Source organism: Podarcis cretensis, assembly GCF_951804945.1.
Source record: "Podarcis cretensis genome assembly, chromosome: 2".
NCBI classification, from domain to species: domain Eukaryota; kingdom Metazoa; phylum Chordata; class Lepidosauria; order Squamata; family Lacertidae; genus Podarcis; species Podarcis cretensis.
In genome coordinates this window covers 72,541,119-72,559,433 of record NC_137171.1, presented here as the reverse complement: position 1 = coordinate 72,559,433, position 18,315 = coordinate 72,541,119, and the positions used below count along the sequence as shown (strand labels likewise).

At 40.5% G+C, this 18,315-nt stretch overlaps 1 protein-coding gene across 4 annotated transcripts in view; it reads right to left on the bottom strand.

Annotated features, from left to right (window-relative positions):
- Positions 1 to 18,315, bottom strand: part of BSN (bassoon presynaptic cytomatrix protein) — a 209,604-nt gene that overhangs the window by 110,078 nt on the left and 81,211 nt on the right. The gene's annotated exons all lie outside the window — the stretch shown is intronic.

Below are 18,315 nucleotides of genomic sequence, written 5' to 3'. Positions count from 1 at the left end.
AAAGTCCATGGAAAGCGGTGAGCAACATAAACTGGAATCATCTTTCAATATTCAGCCTCTTTTTCAAGTCTAGTATTAAGCCACTTTCCATGTTCAGAGTGCAGGAAACCATATCGCAATCCTAATGTGGAAAGAATTTATGCTATTTGATGTCCATGGAGAGATCATCATAGAGCAGGCATGGTCAAATTTGGCCCTCCAGCTGTTTTGGGACTACAACTCCCATCATCCCTAGCTAACAGGACCAAGGGTCAGGGATGATGGGAATTGTAGTCCCAAAACAGCTGGAGGGCCACATTTGGCTATGCCTGTCTTAGAGTTTTGATACCTTCATGACTGATTTTCCAACAGGGCACTAGCATAGAAATATTTCCCACATAACTGTTTTCATCAAGTGAGTAATTTAGCAGTCCAAGGAATAGAAACTTGAGGTAAGGATAGGCAAATTGTTTTCTTTCCCCCACAAATCAGAAACAAGTCATTTCACTTCCTGAACAACCCAGTTTGGGAAAATGAAGACCCTCCAAATGCACTCTCCCATCCTTTTCCTTACTTAGTTGGAAGAGAAGGAAGCATGGGGAGGATATAACAGCAGCAAGCAACAAGAAGGATCCCCCTATTTCATCCTGATGTGCTCTGCAGTGTGTCAGAACCAAAAAAAAGCATTTGTGCCTTCTCAAAAGCTACTGGCACTGTGGCAGCCTGTGGGAAGCTTCCAATTCCCAGTTGTCACTGGGTTTTTTCCAGTTCTGATGTGTTGCAGAACATGTCAGGGCAATGAAGAATAAGATGAAAGGGGGCGAGCTCCCTTTGCCATGCTCTCTTCTGATGCTACCACCACTGTCTCGACTCCTCACCTGCAGCTAACTAGCAGGATGACTTAAGAAGGTGAATTTAGGTTTGATGGAGTCAGGTGAGCAAAGGTGAAAGCCCTTTTCTGACTTGAATACTGATGCAAGCTAAAATAGGGTGGGCCCCACAAATTATTTATTACTTTGTTTAGTAGAAGCATTGTATACCACCTCTTCAATTATTTTCCCCAGGTAGTTTACCAAAACAATACAAATAATGTGATGTGAATTCCATTATAATCAATCCCTCTAAGAATCCCATTAGTTTATGGCACATAAACAAAAACTTTCTCTCCATGATGCTGGCAAGAATGCGGCAATGTGAGGACGTTATATTATTTGTGATGGCGCTGTCCCTGGATTAGCACATTCTAGTCAGAGATTTTTGCTGGAATTATAAACCAACCGGTGGCTCCTGATCCCCTTTTGCTTATTTTTGCAGAACTGCAGTGTCATGCAGATCTAGTAGTATTTATCCTGGCTGTGTTTTACCTGAACATTGCTCACTGATTGCTCTCAGCCCTCCTTTACAAAGAAGGGTTGACTAGTTAAAGTATGACAGCTTGCATTACCAGAAAAAAGGATGCTCAGAACAGAGTGGCCTAGATTGACCATTTTGTTAAAGCATGTTCTCCTTCATGGAGAGCACGTGTTGTGGTGGGGGCCGCCAGGACACTCCAAAGTTGGGGGGCGGGCTAATTGATCATTGGCCACTGATGCGATTGGGGCTTCCCTTGTTGTTGGGAAGAAGTTAATGTTGCCATTTATTGATTGACAGCCAGAAATAGTAAAACTCCTTGCACGAGGCTAGGGCTTCCTCTTTTCGCCCGTGCATTGGATTGCCCGTCCCTCCCTCCCTAGAATAGGGTTGTTTGCTTTGACCTTGCTATGCCTGTCATGGGGTCGTCTGCTTTGGAGCGGGGGCCTGGTAGGAATTTTGTCCATCTGGCTGATTGGCTGGGGCCATTTGGTTTTTGCCTACTGCGTAGCAAATCGTCACAACTTGTAAGGTTCGCGGTTAGGCATTGGTTTATGGTTTGGTTGGTTGAGGGGCATTGATTGGCTGTGCCTGCCCCTCTAATGCTGCTGCTGCAAGGGATTCCGTTAAAGGAATTGGGAGCTAACTATTGCTTGTCCACTCTGACAAGGGGGCTCGGGCCATAGCAATGAGCTCCTGGTTGCATTTGGGGTGAGGGCAGGTTCCCTGCTCCGCGTAGCCCCCAAGTGTATTCCCCCATTCTGACTTTCGCATCGTGCAGAATGTCAGTCTGTCCTCCATGGTGGGGGCAGATAGTCGCAACCAATGCCTACGCAACCACTCACAAATTTGTATTTTAATAAAGTTGTGGCCAAAATTATGCCAAAAATCTTAAACAAAAATTTCTGTGTGATGTGTGAGTTATTGGGGTGGACCTGGGGACCTCGACACGCAACATCTCGTTTCTTTTTGTAACATATATGCATGGGGGACACATGGTGGGAACCCATCTGAGTGTCTGGGAAGATATTCTCCTGCATTAATTTCATGATAGTCCTTAAAGGTAAAGGTAAAGGTACCCCTGCCCGTACGGGCCAGTCTTGACAGACTCTGGGGTTGTGCGCCCATCTCACTCAAGAGGCCAGGGGCCAGCGCTGTCCGGAGACACTTCCGGGTCACGTGGCCAGCGTGACAAAGCTGCATCTGGCGAGCCAGAGCCGCACACGGAAACGCCGTTTACCTTCCCACTGGTAAGCGGTCCCTATTTATCTACTTGCACCCGGAGGTGCTTTCGAACTGCTAGGTTGGCAGGCGCTGGGACCGAGCAGCGGGAGCGCACCCCGCCGCAGGGATTCGAACCGCCGACCTTTCGATCGGCAAGTCCTAGGCGCTGAGGCTTTAACCCACAGCGCCACCTGCGTCCCTATGATAGCCCTTAGTTGAGAGTAATTGTACAACACTGTACAATGTTAGTTTGGTTAATTGTTTATTTGCACATTTTTTATGAAAGCTACAAAACTATTTTATTTTTATTTCTAAAATCCCAGAAATTTGTTTCTCTAGTTGAAACCAGCCCACACAGAGCACTTGAGAGATTACTTGCATCTTGTAATTATACATTAGCATAAAAGGTTTGTGCAGTGTCACTAAATTCCATGAAGTATCAAACATGCACCCAAAGGAAAAAAATTCCAGTAATTCACTGACAAAAGCAGCAGGTGATTCCCTGAACCGTGAATTCCATCCAGCTTTGTGTGGCATAAGCATACCAAATGACTGGATGCTAAAAAAAGGGTTCTTCATCACTTCATTTTTGCAATAGCTTTTGGGACACATCTTCCATGACTAAGATCTGTGAGTACAAAATGCCTTAACTATAATACATGTGAGTCCAGAGATAAGTTCCAGAAGTGATTTTGCAATCACTTTCATCCAAGATAGATGCAGCATAAATTGAAGTCCAGTCCTCTGAATGTGAACCACGGCTTTCAAAACATGAAAAGCAATCCAAACCCTATCTTCAAGCTTACCACCAGGTCACCTTAAAATAAATATCTGGCATAATGGAACGGAATGGAAATAAAACAACACTTGTAGGACTGATCCCTGCAGTAGATTGTCAAGGACAGACTCTGATTCTTTTGCTTGTGCAAAGGTGAGATGAAAGCAAACAATTTGTATCTGTATTATTTTATCCAAAGGCTTGCTGAATAGATGCTGCTCTTTAATGTCATGGAAATGAGCTCTTCTATACTGATCATCCATATTTTTAATCATAGCTTCATTGGTTATATCAGTTACAAAGATAGCCCCTAACCACCATATTATTTATTTATTTATTTATTTAGGGGTACCTGGATGACGTGTTAAAATGAATGGTGCTTCCCTTAATAAGTTACTAATTTGAGGTGTTTAAGATTTAACTTCGCACCTTTTCCAACAGCTTTTTCACCTTTTAAGTGTTTATTGCAAGTGTTAACTAGAATCAGTTATCATGTTAAAAATAAACTGCATGTGGAACCCTGTATATGTCAATTTAGCCCAGTAAGAAACTTTTAAAATAACTCTTCTCCTTCAAAAAGTAACTTTCAAATTTATTTACCCTTATCCCTGTTGTCTAAAGATAAGTTCAGTCCTCATTTTTCATGGGCATTGACTGAATTCATTTAAAGTTCAACACAGAGTTGAACAAAGATTTCTCAGGCAGCTTGACTTTCCCACTCCATTAATGTTACCACTTAAGAATGAGGGCAGTCATCTCAATAAACTACAGTAGCTTGAAGGGACTGAAGTCCATTTTTCCACAGTTTGAGGGTTAAGCTTTATATTTAGGAAAAACAAGAAATGTATTCATGCTAAGGGCTATCCCATTCATAATATTTTTAAGTGTGCATCTAATTTTTTTAAAGTATACAGCTAAAAAAGGTAGTGTGATTCACACAAATTCACTTTTAGATACAGGTATCATAATACATACAACTCTGGGATAATATTTCATGGCTAGCTTTTTATTCCATCTTTGTGTTTAAATTAATATAATTTTATATGACTATAGTGCTGGCCTTTGGAATATTTGAATGTGACTGTAGTTTACTGGAATTGGTTTCAAAAATGTACGTAGCCTTGAGAGGGCTTGACCTAAAAGGTCTATAAATACTTAATAAATAAAATAAAAGAAATATGACATCCTTTAGCAATGACAGAAACAGACATAGTTTCAAACAGATACCCTTTTTTGAAAAGAAAAGAAAAAAGCAATACTGTATTAAAGAAAAAAACCTGGGAGCCATTTTGAAACCAAGAGAGATCCTTCGCTGAATCCATATTTTGATTATTTTCTCATCATATCCATATTAATAATGTTGTTTATTTATTTATTTATTTACAGTAGTTCTATTCTGCTTGTCAGGCAGATATTGATAATTTCCTTTCATTCACCATAATGAAAAAACCAAAGATAATATTTTATGAGCGGCATGTTGTTAGGGAGATGAAATTCAGCCTAATACATAAATTATAGTGATACAATACTATTCACGGAATCTCGTCATTCTCATTATTCTCACAACACAGATGTGAGGATTGCCTAATTGACATATTAATGAAGGAATGAATACGTAGTGGAACCATAGCTGTCAAGTGTCCCTTATTTGAAGGGACAGTCCCTTATTCCAGCGCCATGTCCTGCTGCTGTCCCTTATTGATGGATGTCCCTTAAATGATGTCCCTTAAATTTCAAAGGAAGCAGCTCCTCTGCCTCCCTCCCTGCCGGCCAGGGAGGAGGGAGGCTCCAGCTGTGTTGCTTGGCTGTGTTGCTCATCCAATAAGAAGTCTAAGAACGACTGGGGGGGTGGTGGAGCTTGCATGCCTTGTGTGTGGCTAGTTAATGCAAGCTAAGGGGGTTTTTGAATGCTGGACGCCATTTTGTTGCACGTGCTGCAAACTTTGCAGTGCAAAGCCAGGCCAGGGAGCCATCTTAAGTTGAGGCTGCATAGGCCTTGTGGTGCATGTGATTCAGATTCTATTCAGTTGAACCTCTGGTTACAAAGTTGGTTGGACAGTGTTCTCGAAGCTACCAGCATGAGTTTGACCAGATTGCAGGAGGACAGGAAGACTGGAGTGCCTGAAACAGGTGAGGCTGCAGGTCCCTTATTTTCAAGGCTGCTGTCCCTTATTTTCAAATCTGTAAGTTGACAGCTATGGGTGGAACAGCTGCAGTGGTCACCTAGAACATTATCAAACAAATGTCCAAGGAAAGAATTCAGGTCTCAGGAATTCAGTTTATTGTCACAGAGCTGTAAAACACAGCAGCTTGAATGGATTACCGCAGGGAAGGCCAGCTGGTAGCCAACAGGTAGCACCAGGCCTGCTAGATTATTATACATGCGCCCATAAGTCCGCTGGTCTTTTCCTACAGACCCCTGGACAGTGTAGTGCCAAGCAAAAATAAGTGCTGGTGTTGACCTTTAAAGCCCTAAACGGCCTCGGCCCAGTATACCTGAAGGAGCGTCTCCGCCCCCATCGTTCTGCCCGGACGCTGAGGTCCAGCGCCGAGGGCCTTCTGGCGGTTCCCTCATTGCGAGAAGCAAAGGTACAGGGAAGCAGGCAGAGGGCCTTCTCGGTAGTGGCGCCTGCCCTGTGGAACGCCCTCCCATCAGATGTCAAAGCGATAAATAACTACCTGACATTCAGAAGACATCTTAAGGCAACCCTGTTCAGGGAAGTTTTTAATCTGTGATATTTTAGTGTATTTTTGGTTTTTATGGAAGCCGCCCAGAGTGGCTGGGGAAACCCAGCCAGATGGGCGGGGTACAAATAAATTATTATTATTATTAGTAGTAGTAGTAGTAGTAGTAGTAAAGAGCTATAAGACCCACTTGGCTCAGAGAAGAAAGAAAGCAGAAAACCAAGTATTTACATTCAAACTGAAGTTCATTATTGCCAGCACTGGTTTCTAGCTTAGAGAATGATAAAACTGACCACTGCAGCACCTGTGTTTCTTTCCGAGATGAATGGTGGTAAACAAAAGCCCATCAGCACTGAAAGCAGAAATTTTAATGTGCAGTAGGAAAGCCATTGGTTAAGTTGCCTCCAAGCTGCTTGCTGCTAAACCACAAGGCTTGTTGGCCTGAGAAAAGATGCCTACAGTAGCATAAAACTCACTTTATTTTGTTGGCACCTGCATTTCTATTTAAACATACTTTGTTCTTTTGATTAATATTTGCTATACAAAACTTTTACAGGCAGCTTTTGAAGAGACTTATTCCATTCCAGTGCACAAACTCAAGATACAAGCTGGTTACGTAACATGGCTCTGAGCAGTCAGTCACATTTATTATTCAGAAGACTAACTAAAAGTCTCGGTGCTTTCTTTCAAATATGCAGTTCTAACTTGTCAATCGTGGACTTACAGCCCTGTTCTGCAATGTCAATCTGCATCTTCACCACAACAGTGCCTTTGCAAATACTAAGAGCCCATTCATACCATTTCATTTCATGCAGCGCTTCCCATGCAGGAATGTTGAATAAAAAAACCAAACAAAGCAAGTTTGTCAACAAGGCTAGAAAAATTAAAAAAACTCAAAAGATGCGAGAAAGCGAAAGAGGGAATTGTTCTCAAAGTGCTCCAAAAAGTTTATTGTAGTAATAAATGTCCAATATGTTTCAGAATGGTTTTTTTTTCCCTATCTTCAGGAGCAATTCTTTTTGTAGGAACACGGCACACACCCAAACACAATTAATGCTTCCTCCTTGGCAAAATACAGATGTACCGAAGTTTTTCTATCAAAGATTCCATCTCTGGACTTGTCGGTCTCCTCTTTCCTTCTGACACATCTGCAAAATCGATTATCAAGGAATTCCCCACACAGGAAATATTGCTGGTTTGGCTACAGAGTACAGTCTACCTTTGGATGTTGCATCAGTATGTAGGCCTTTTGCGCACTATTTTTGACTGGACAAAACATGAGGAATATTTTATTGATATTTCCCTTCCACTAGCACACCCTACCCATTCATCTATGCTTACAGCTTTCCCCAGGAATTTATTTTTATTTAATATTTACAGGCTGCTTTTCAGAGTAAAACTCTCTCAAATTGGCTTAAATGATAAAAAAATTAAATCAGAGGAAGGAGTTAAGCATATGCAGTTTCGACACTATATGTGCCATTAGCTCATCAATATATTTCCTCGGAAAAACCACATGTTTCAATGTCCAATGCTTCTGATGACTGTAAGGAACTGAATAGGAAGTAGCCTGTGAAAAGACTCCATATTCAGCAAGGATTCCTTGCTGTGCCTAAGCAAATAACAACTTACGAATCACAATAGAGAAATCACAGTGGAGTAGCTTTAGTCTAACACAAGTTAGTGACTTAGTGATAATGGGATGAAAGTAAACAGTATGCTATTCATCAAGTGTTCAGATGAGATACTTTCACCGGGCTCTCCTGATCTTAAGCACTATTAAATGTAACAGTCACAGACTGAAATCTTAAGACTAGGAAATCCATTATTACCATTACACCACTCTCCTACATTTAAAGGCTGCTTCTCTTGCAAGTGGGCAGTCAGAAGCAGTGGTGAGGCAGGGGGAGACACTCCCCACCTTTCCCGCTTCACAGGGGTAGTGCAGGAGCTGAGATTTTGAGAAGGCTTTAATCTCCGCTCATGAGCTGATGAGCAGAGAGTAAATCCTGCTGTCTTGGCTGTGCGATCCTGTTCCCTGCCCCAAACAAGGCACACAGCCAACACAGGGCTAAAATCTAGCCTCCCAACTATACGCTGACATCACTGGTGATGTCAGCGGATGGGCAGGAGGGCCTGACATGGGGGAAATGGCCTCACATGCCAAAATGGGAGGCCATGATTGGCCCATAAACACACCTGCCTTGTCCATATTACGTATTCCATTACGTATTGAAAGCTTGAATAGCTTCCTTGGATTTAGAAGGAAATGAGAGATTGGGTGCCATGAACATAATGTTTATCTTAAGCTATTTTTACCCTACTCTTCAGCTGAAAAAAATGCTCACAGGCTTGCATAAAAGATCAATAATGATCTCTTCCTTGCTCATAAACTTACAATCTAACAGACACATCGCCAAATGGAAAAAGGATGGGGACACCAAGCATCAAACCCCTAAAGCAGGCATGGCCAAACTTGGTCCTCCAGCTGTTTTGGGACTACAATTCCCATCATCCCTGACCACTGGTCTTGTTAGCTAGGGATGATGGGAGTTGTAGTCCCAAAACAGCTGGAGGGCCAAGTTTGGACATGCCTGCCCTAAAGGATCTCACCCAGCAGTTTCATGTAGATGTTAAGTAGCATGGACGACAAAATCCATGCACACATTTTTCTATGTTCTTCCTTTTCTTGTCACAGAACTTAGTTGCCTACTGATCTAGATCATCAGTGAGAAGCTTCCAAACGTTTCTACTATATTGTTGTTTTAAAACTTATTTTTGTCCTCAAAAATTCTTACTCACTGACTACTGGCTTTAAGGGGAGCCAGAGAAAGTGGTCTCTTTCAGCATTAAATATTAAGAGACCTGCTTTATCTAGCTGAAGGTTATGAACACTAAGTAAGCGATCAAGTTTCTTCTTCAACTATAAGACATCACATGATTAACTTTACTTACTGCTCCAAGCCATGCTATAGAGGCTGCTTTCAGGGAAGCTAGTAATGGAATATCTGAGAGGGAGTACTTTGAGATTGTATAAAATGAACTGCGCTGGGGCTCATATTTGCCCAGAAGTCATGATCTCTGCCCTGGAAGCCCTTATCCTATCTCTGACAAGTTGTAGATTCTTGTTTGTAGCTTCCCACTAATGAGGAACAGGCACTGCAGATGCTAAAGCCATCATACTCTCTTCATTATTATTACTTTACACATTCAAGGCTGAGCCCTGACATTCATAATAAGTTCTGGGGCTCAACACCAACTAAAATCAAACCCAGATAGAATCAAGAGAGAATGACTCTGTTTAGATGGTAATCAAAAACATAGTTCAAATTATAACAAACCAACTGTGGTGAATTTGGGTCTCACACACCACGCCCATACTGCTTCATACATGAGAGATGGAGAGGAAACGCTTCTGCTCTCACTTTTAACTAAACTACAGCTTCCCAGTCTGAATCTGGGGAACCATAGTTTATTCTATGGCTAGCTGTTTAAAACAAACCAGGACCAAACAGGTGTAAAAATTAAATTGAGCATGAAAATGAATGTGGATGCCATTAAAAGTGAACTTGCAAGACTATTTGTGGGCCCAGGAGCAGCAAGCCTTTGGCTGTCAAGGTAGAAACAGGGTAGTGGTAATAATGACAGGACTAGCAACTCAGGATCTAATAGGCCACAACTTTATTGATTATAGATGTCCGTGGGCTTTGGCTCAGGCATTAAGGTTTGTACTCCGAATCAAACAGCCCCTTTGCTGGTTGATTATTCCTTCAGAGTAGTTCCTGGGTTAATGGCTGCCCTATGACACACATCAAATCCAAGCAATCCCTACAGGATGCCATTTGCGGGTGCTCTATGGGCCACTATCTCCTGTCTTGGCATTTGGACAGAAGCCGCCCCACTTGGACCCCTTTACTGGGGTACCCTAATCCCTAGGAGTGAGGAGGGTATTAGAGCTCAGGCCACCCCCTCCACTTAGTCTAGGAATCCAACCCAATGCATTAACTGCCCACAAGTTGTGACAGTTGCTATGAGAAAGGCAATCCCCCCCGTGACAAGCCCATTTTGTCTGCAGGCAAATTCCTCCCTGGTTCCGAATATGGTGCCCAAATAAACCCACAACAAGCTCTAAGCATGCCCTACTTGCTCACCTTAAAGCAGGGCCAACCATAAGTTAAGGGCGGGGGGAGGTAGGAAGTCCATCAACAGATGTGCTGCTGAGAGCAGGCACAGCCATCTTTTAAAAGTTAGTGGTGGACCTGAGCGAAGTCAGTCCCAGTACCTTGCTTGCAACTGACCAATTTAAATTTAAATTTTGTGGGCGAGTCCTAGCTGCTCCTGTGGCTGACGGAGGACATGACGGATTGCTCTTCTAGCTATGGCTGTGCTACAACTGCCACATACCACCAATGACAGTAAGCAGACTTTCTGCTTGTTTTCAATATTGCAAGATTGTGCAGTTGCCTTATGTATTACATTTATACCCTGGCTTTCCTCCAGAGATCTCAAGGTGATATACATACAGAGAAAGGGCAAACATTTCAGTTTACTATGTAGACAAGTACTATCATTTTACTATCCTGACAAGATCTATCTGCAGGTAGATCCTAACGCATTTTTTTCACTGATTCTATTTAAAGACACTTTTCCATTCCAGTAGATTTTAACAAAAGCCAGGGAAGTAGAGAAGGAAGAATCAAAGCAGACTCTCCTCTTGCCCTTCTTCCTGCACATATTGTCAGACCATTACAGTTTTCAGATTTCAGCTGTCTACCTATATTATTGTACCTGTCACCTCATGTGTCACCTCCATCTACTAAACTCTTCTATTTACTGTTTCATTTTGTTCTCTCAGTTTTAGAGATGTCATTAAGATGCTATTTCCTAACATTGTATGTAGATACCTTGCTGACCCTGGAAGTTTCTCATTCTGTTGTTAAGCAAATGGGTTCCCTCCGTTTAGTGCAAAAACATCCCTTGTGCCAAAGACGATGAATGTACCTATTGCTGCACATTCATTCAATATATCACAACCATTGTTCCATTTAGTACATATAACTGTTAATACAACTATGACTGTTCTCCAGTTTTCAGCATACCTCAAGTCTGTAAGAAACCAATACACTAGAGAAATTCAGTGCTCAGCAGAGAGGGCAGCTGAACTTTGAGAGCAATTAGAATTTCTTGCTGCTCTTCATTTGTGGTTCTATAGATTTAGGCTGAGGATGCCTCCTTAACCACTGTTAAAGAGGTGGTTTGAGTTTCCACATAACACTAATCTCTGGTTAATAACACCTAAGGTTTATGAACCAACTGTAAACCTTCGTTAACAAGCAACCCTAACTATAGTTTAAAAATGGCTGCTGGACTGCATTTACACATAATGCCAAGCCATGGTCTAATGGACCATAGTTTAATAAAACATGGTTTATTGCTATGTGAGAACCAGGCCAATAAATTGCTCAGGGCCATTCAGAAAATTTGAAAGACAACCAGGGACTTCCTAAATCCAGACCCAACACTCTACCCCTCTCAAATAGGAAACAAATTTAACTCAAATTGGACTAGAGTCCTAATTGAAGCTCGAACACACACCCCTTTCTGGGTTTAGATTTGGCATTTGAAAAGTCATTCTATAATACCACAACACAAAAAAAATTATTTAAGTTAGGACAACAACAGAGAAGAAACATAAATTTTATTTCAGCCAAAATTAAATTTAATAAAGACATCTGTTGGATGCAAGAATGAAAAAACAAGATCCTTAGAACCATCTTGTCTTAGACCGTGCCAATTCTCCTAAGCAGTCTCTCTTGCCAACAAACAGAAACTCTGTATTTTCCATTATGAAGCAGAGCCAGCTGACTCTTAATCCAGATCTCTACTCCCACTTGGCAAAAGCTGAGGAGCAGAAAAGCAAGGAGCTAATATAGTGAGGCAAAATGAATTGATCCAGCCAGTTATACCAGAATTATGGCTGTTCCCCATCTACAAAAAATTGTCATTCCTGGTGAACAATGGAAAAATTACCATTTGCACTGCAGTGTTAATATGCCAGAGATGCCTCCCCATATATCATCAGAGAACACTAAAACTCTATGCAAGCTGTTGAATAAGGCACACAACTGCCAGTTAAACTATTAGGGCATGCTTAGAAACAGTGAAGTAAATTGTCACACATGAACAAAGATTATCTACTATCCCTGCTGCTGCCACTAAGCATAGTTTGGAACCCATACAGTTGGCAAATGATGCACAGAAAAGTGGCAGAATCTCTGACCAAAGGATGTACAAAATCTACATTTGAAAGAGTCGAGTTGGAGTGAGAATTCAAGATTGCTTAACAGTGATGAGAGGGTAGGTTGAGGGGAATTGGTTGGTAGTGGAAGGTTAGGGGTGATTCAAGCGAGCCACTTTTGAAGAAGTGGGTCTTGGGAAATGAATTAAGGTCAAGGGAAGTAGGCTTGCTGAACAGAGATGTTGTTCCAGCAGGCACTGGAAGCACATCACAGAAAGTAAGGTCAGAGTAGAAGGAAGACATAAAAGCAAGTGTGACGGAATATGAAGGATCCTGAGAGAGGTAGCAAGAAGCGGTATTATGAGATAAGAGAGAGATGGTACAAAGAGGCAGTGGATGGGAGTGGGAAGCTTTTAAAGTATGGCCTATAGAAACTTGTCCTTCATGAGGAGCGACAGAGAGTCAATGCAAGGTTTAAGGAAATTGGTGGTGTAACGGTTACCATTAGGTGATGAAGTGGGTGGACAAAGAGAGGGAGAAAAGTGAATTCAAGATGTAGGAGATGGCAAAGATGCAGAGGCTGTTGTGGTACTTCAGTTGTGCTACACCCTTCCCGAGATATATGGTTGGCACCAACTTTAGAAGTTTTAATTTTCTTAGAAATTCACAGGATATTAGTTGCTTAGTGTGAAGTCACTTTGTGGTTTTGAGACTGTCAGATGTATTTATGTACATTATCAGCTTTCACTGTTATTTTGTTACTGAAATTTATTTGTGGCTCTTTTAAACTGAGTTTTATTGTACCCCAGTCTGAGATAATCGACGGTGAAGGCTGGGTTTGAAATGTGAGGAAGGAAGGAAGGAAGGAAGGAAGGAAGGAGGGTATAGGACGTGGAATATAAAATTTTCTAGACCCAGAGATGGGGCAAGGTGAGGGAAGAGGGAGAGAGGACATAGAATAAGGGCAGTGTACGTGGAAATGGATATAAACTTATACTGGATCTTGCTAAGCATCTTGCAGAAGTGTAAGATATTGGATTGTGTGGGAGAAAGAAGTGAAAGCTTGAAATACTTACAAAAGAAACAGCAGGGCTACCGTGCAAAGAAGGGACGAGGGGTAGATTAGTTTAACAAGGAGGAGAGAGTAAATTGACAGGGCATAAGGTCAACATGGTCTTTCCTAAGAGGCGTCCAAGCAAAGTGGTAACAGAAACAGAAAACAGATGAAGCTTTGGACGTTAGCATGAAACACAGAATTATAATCAGAATGAGGTCAGTTTTCTTGACATTGGCAAGAAAAATCCATAAGAGGCTAGGCTAAGTTAACTAGCCTCTTGAAAAGTCTTCTTTATTTTAACAGCTTTCCTGTAAGTTAAAGGAAACAGAATAATCAACATTCTCTTACACATCTTAACCACCAAATGTTTCATACATGTAACTGAGAAGATCTGAGTCTCCCGTCACCCACCTTAAAGGAAGTAACTTCAACACAAGTTCTGCAGAAAACATCAGGGCACTTGAAGATCATAACAACAGGCACCCCCAAATAATAAGCATCTTACCTTCTTATACTGAGGCAAAGGCCCTTGCTTTTGTCTCTCCCTGTCAGGATAGCACCTTATTTATTGAGAAAAACACTATTATGACTGCCTTAAAAACTCTTCCTTTTAGAAGTAATGGATGCTGCTTAAAAGATAGTCCATAACATTGATACCCAAACTAGAGACTGAAAAGACACAACTTAAGAACTACCGCCCCATCTCCCTCCTAAATGTGGATTATAAAATATTTGCTGACATTTTAGCAAGCAGACTCAAAAAAGTCTTAAATGAAGTAATTCATAAGGACCAGGCAGGCTTTCTCCCAGGCAGACATTTGTTTGCAAACACAAGGAACATTATTGATATCTTGGAACTCTTGCAAACAAATATTAATACAAAAGCAGTCTTGATAGTTATAGATGCAGAGAAGGCCTTTGATAATATCTCCTGGAAGTTTATGAAGAAAAATTTGGATGGAATGGGAGTGGGGCGGGGGTTTTATAATGGGATAGAGGCAATTTATTCGGAGCAAAAGGCAAAACTGATAGTTAACAATGTGGTGACAGAAGAGTTTAGAATTGAAAAAGGAACACGACAAGGTTGCCCTATATCCCCTTTGTTATTTATATCGGTCCTAGAAGTGCTCTTGAATATGATCAGAGGAAGTTTATAATCACTTCTATTAATTTCTCTTCCTGTGATTCCTAACAAGAAAGCTTCTGGTTTCTTCACAAACGTGTATTTAAACATCCTTTTCAACTCATTATATATCATTTCCCAGAAGCCTTTTACTTTCTTACACTCCCACCACATATGGTAAAATGTCCCTTCCCTCTCTTTACACTTCCAACATTTGTTACATGTCTTATACATTTTTGCTAATTTTACGGGAGTGATATACCATCTGTATACCATTTTCATAATATTTTCCTTTATCGTCATGCATGCAGTGAATTTCATATTTTCCTTCCACACCTTCTCCCAGTCTGCTAACTGTATATTATAACCAAAATCCCTGGCCCAGTGTATCATAACTGATTTAACTTCTTCATCCTTTGTTTGCCATTCCAGTAACATTTTGTACATTTTTGACAATACCTTGTAATCATTATTAATTATTTCCTTCTGAAATCTAGACTCTCCTTCAATATATTTCCTCTCTTTACAATCCTTCTTAAACATATCATTTGTTTGGAAGTAGACTTTTAGCAAGCAGACTCAAAAAAGTCTTAAATGAAGTAATTCATAAGGACCAGGCAGGCTTTCTCCCAGGCAGACATTTGTTTGCAAACACAAGGAACATTATTGATATCTTGGAACTCTTGCAAACAAATATTAATACAAAAGCAGTCTTGATAGTTATAGATGCAGAGAAGGCCTTTGATAATATCTCCTGGAAGTTTATGAAGAAAAATTTGGATGGAATGGGAGTGGGGCGGGGGTTTTATAATGGGATAGAGGCAATTTATTCGGAGCAAAAGGCAAAACTGATAGTTAACAATGTGGTGACAGAAGAGTTTAGAATTGAAAAAGGAACACGACAAGGTTGCCCTATATCCCCTTTGTTATTTATATCGGTCCTAGAAGTGCTCTTGAATATGATCAGAGGAGACCGGTTGGTGGAAGGTATCCAGGTCGGAGCGAAACAATATAAGCTGAAGGCATTTGCAGACGACCTAGTTTTGACCTTACAGGAGCCAGAGCCTAGTACTAAAAGGGTATTACAACTGATTTATGAGTTTGGTCGAGTGGCGGGATTTAAACTTAATAAGCAAAAAACCAAGGTTTTAGAAAAAAAATTGACTTCTTCAGAATCAGAAAGGTTTCAGAAAGAGACAGAATTAAATGTGGTTAAAAAAGTGAGATACCTAGGGGTAAACATAACAGCGAAGAACAGGAACTTATTTAAAGACAATTATGAAAAATGTTGGTCTGAAATTAAAAGAGATTTAGATGTTTGGTCAAGATTGAAACTTTCCTTGTCAGGACGTATTGCAGCTATTAAGATGAATGTATTGCCAAAAATGTTATTTTTGTTTCAAACTTTGCAGATTGTGGACAAAATGGAGTGTTTTGGGAGGTGGCAGAGAGATATTTCAAGATTCGTCTGGCAGGGCAAAAAGCCCAGAATCAAGTTTAAGATATTAACTGACGCTAAAGAAAGAGGGGGATTTGCCCTGCCAGACCTAAAGTTGTATTATGAATCAGCAGCTTTCTGCTGGCTGAAAGACTGGCTACTTCTTGAGAACACTGATGTTTTAGATTTGGAAGGATTCAACAATGCATTTGGGTGGCATGCATATTTGTGGTATGACAAGGCTAAAATACATAAGAATTTCAAGAACCGTGTTGTCAGAAAAGCAATATTTAATGTCTGGTTGAAATATAAAGACTTACTGGAAAACAAGACCCCAAGGTGGCTATCACCAATGGAGGCTAAGGCCCTGAAAAAACTCAATATGGAGGCCAAATGGCCGAAATATTGGGAAATTATAGAAAAAGATGGAGATACCTGGAGGTTGCAGAGTATGGAGAAAATAAAAGATAAAGTGCGAGATTGGTTACATTATTCTCAGATTAAAGAAGTTTTTAAGTTGGATAAAAAGATAGGATTCCAGGTGGAAAAATCAAAGTTAGAAACAGAATTGTTAGAACCCAGCTCTAAGATACTTTCAAGAATGTATAACTTGCTGTTAAAATGGAATACACAGGATGAAACGGTTAAATCAGCTATGATAAAGTGGGCACAGGACATTGGCTATAACATCATGTTTGCTGACTGGGAAAAGTTATGGACCACCGGTATGAAGTTTACGGCATGTAATGCCTTGAAAGAAAACATTATGAAAATGATATATAGGTGGTACATGACCCCAGTCAAGCTAGCAAAAATATATCACCTGTCAGACAATAAGTGTTGGAAATGTAAAGAAGCTGAAGGAACATTCTTTCACCTCTGGTGGACTTGCCCTAGAGTGAAGGTTTTCTGGGAAATGATTTATAATGAACTGAAAAAGGTATTTAAGTATACCTTCCCTAAGAAACCAGAGGCCTTTCTCTTGGGCATTGTTGGTCAGAGTGTGCAAAAGAACGACCGAACTTTTTTTATGTATGCTACTACAGCAGCAAGGATACTCATCGCTAAAAGCTGGAAAACTCAAGAATTACCCACACTGGAAGAATGGCAGATGCAACTGATAGACTATATGGAATTGGCCGAGATGACTGGCAGAATCTGAGACCTGGGAGAAGAACTGGTGGAGGAAGACTGGAAGAAATTCAAGGACTATCTACAAAAATATTGCAAATTGCTTGAATCTTAAGAAAGATGTAAGATTAGTAAAAATATGGCTCCAACAAACGAGTTATAAAGAATTTAAATTTAAAGTAATCGGAAGATGAAAAGATAAATTGTGGATAAGTAATACTTTATGATTAAGCTTCAATGTGAGTAAGTTAAATCCCAAAATTTGAGATATTAAATATTGAAATTATATTATATGAATTAAATTAAGTTAATAATTTGCTGGTAAAATTTATGAGTTTAGAAAGCAGGAACAAGGCTCGTGAGGAAGTCCAAAGATGAATATGAAATGTGGATATTGGAAAAGACTGTGTTATTATCTATGTATTTTATTGTTAAACTAAAATTTAATAAATATTATTAAAAAAATTAAAAAATAAAAGATAGTCCATAACCTATGTGTCCTGAGGATGGGTCAGATATTATGGGATGCAGTGGCGTAGCGTGGGGGGTGCAGGGGGGGCCGGCCGCACCGGGCGCAACATCTGGGGGTTAGGGTTAGGGGGCGCAAATCCACGGGTTAGGGGGCGCAAATCCACGGGTTAGGGGGTGCAAATTACTTGCCTTGCCCCGGGTGCTGACAACCCACGCTACGCCACTGATGGGATGTAAAGGATTCATGTTCAACTCAGAGTGTTTTCTTTGAGATTCCCTTAGGCATTTCACTGCAAGAAAATGACTACATTCTTTCAGTTCTTGAGCCTTACCTTACCACAGTGCTAACAATGCACATTTTGTCAAGAATGTCCTGATATGCCCCAAGGCACTTTTTTTCCAAATACATTTCTTATTTCTAATGTGATTGGACATGTACTCCCAGCCTTAGGTGACTTGAGATGCAGCATTTTACATTAACAGTGGCTACTTTAGATATAAGCAGAGTACTACAGCATACCTAAGATACTTATTAATGAATCTCTATTATTCAAAATGATTGGGATCTTTAAGTGTTTTATTGTGTCATGGCTTACTATCAACTGATCACTATCACAAGCAATATATTTATTTAGTTAAATTCATTTATAAACTGCTTAATATTTTAAAACCTCTAAGTGGTATACACATGGAAACAACATTATCACTGAAACCAAAGTACAGCATAAAGCCAGTAAAATGATATTACTAAAGCATATTAAAAACAGGAATTCAAACAAGTGAAAATTAGGTTCTAATCTATGGGTCAGGGAAAACCTGGGCAAAAAAGTCTGTCTCTACA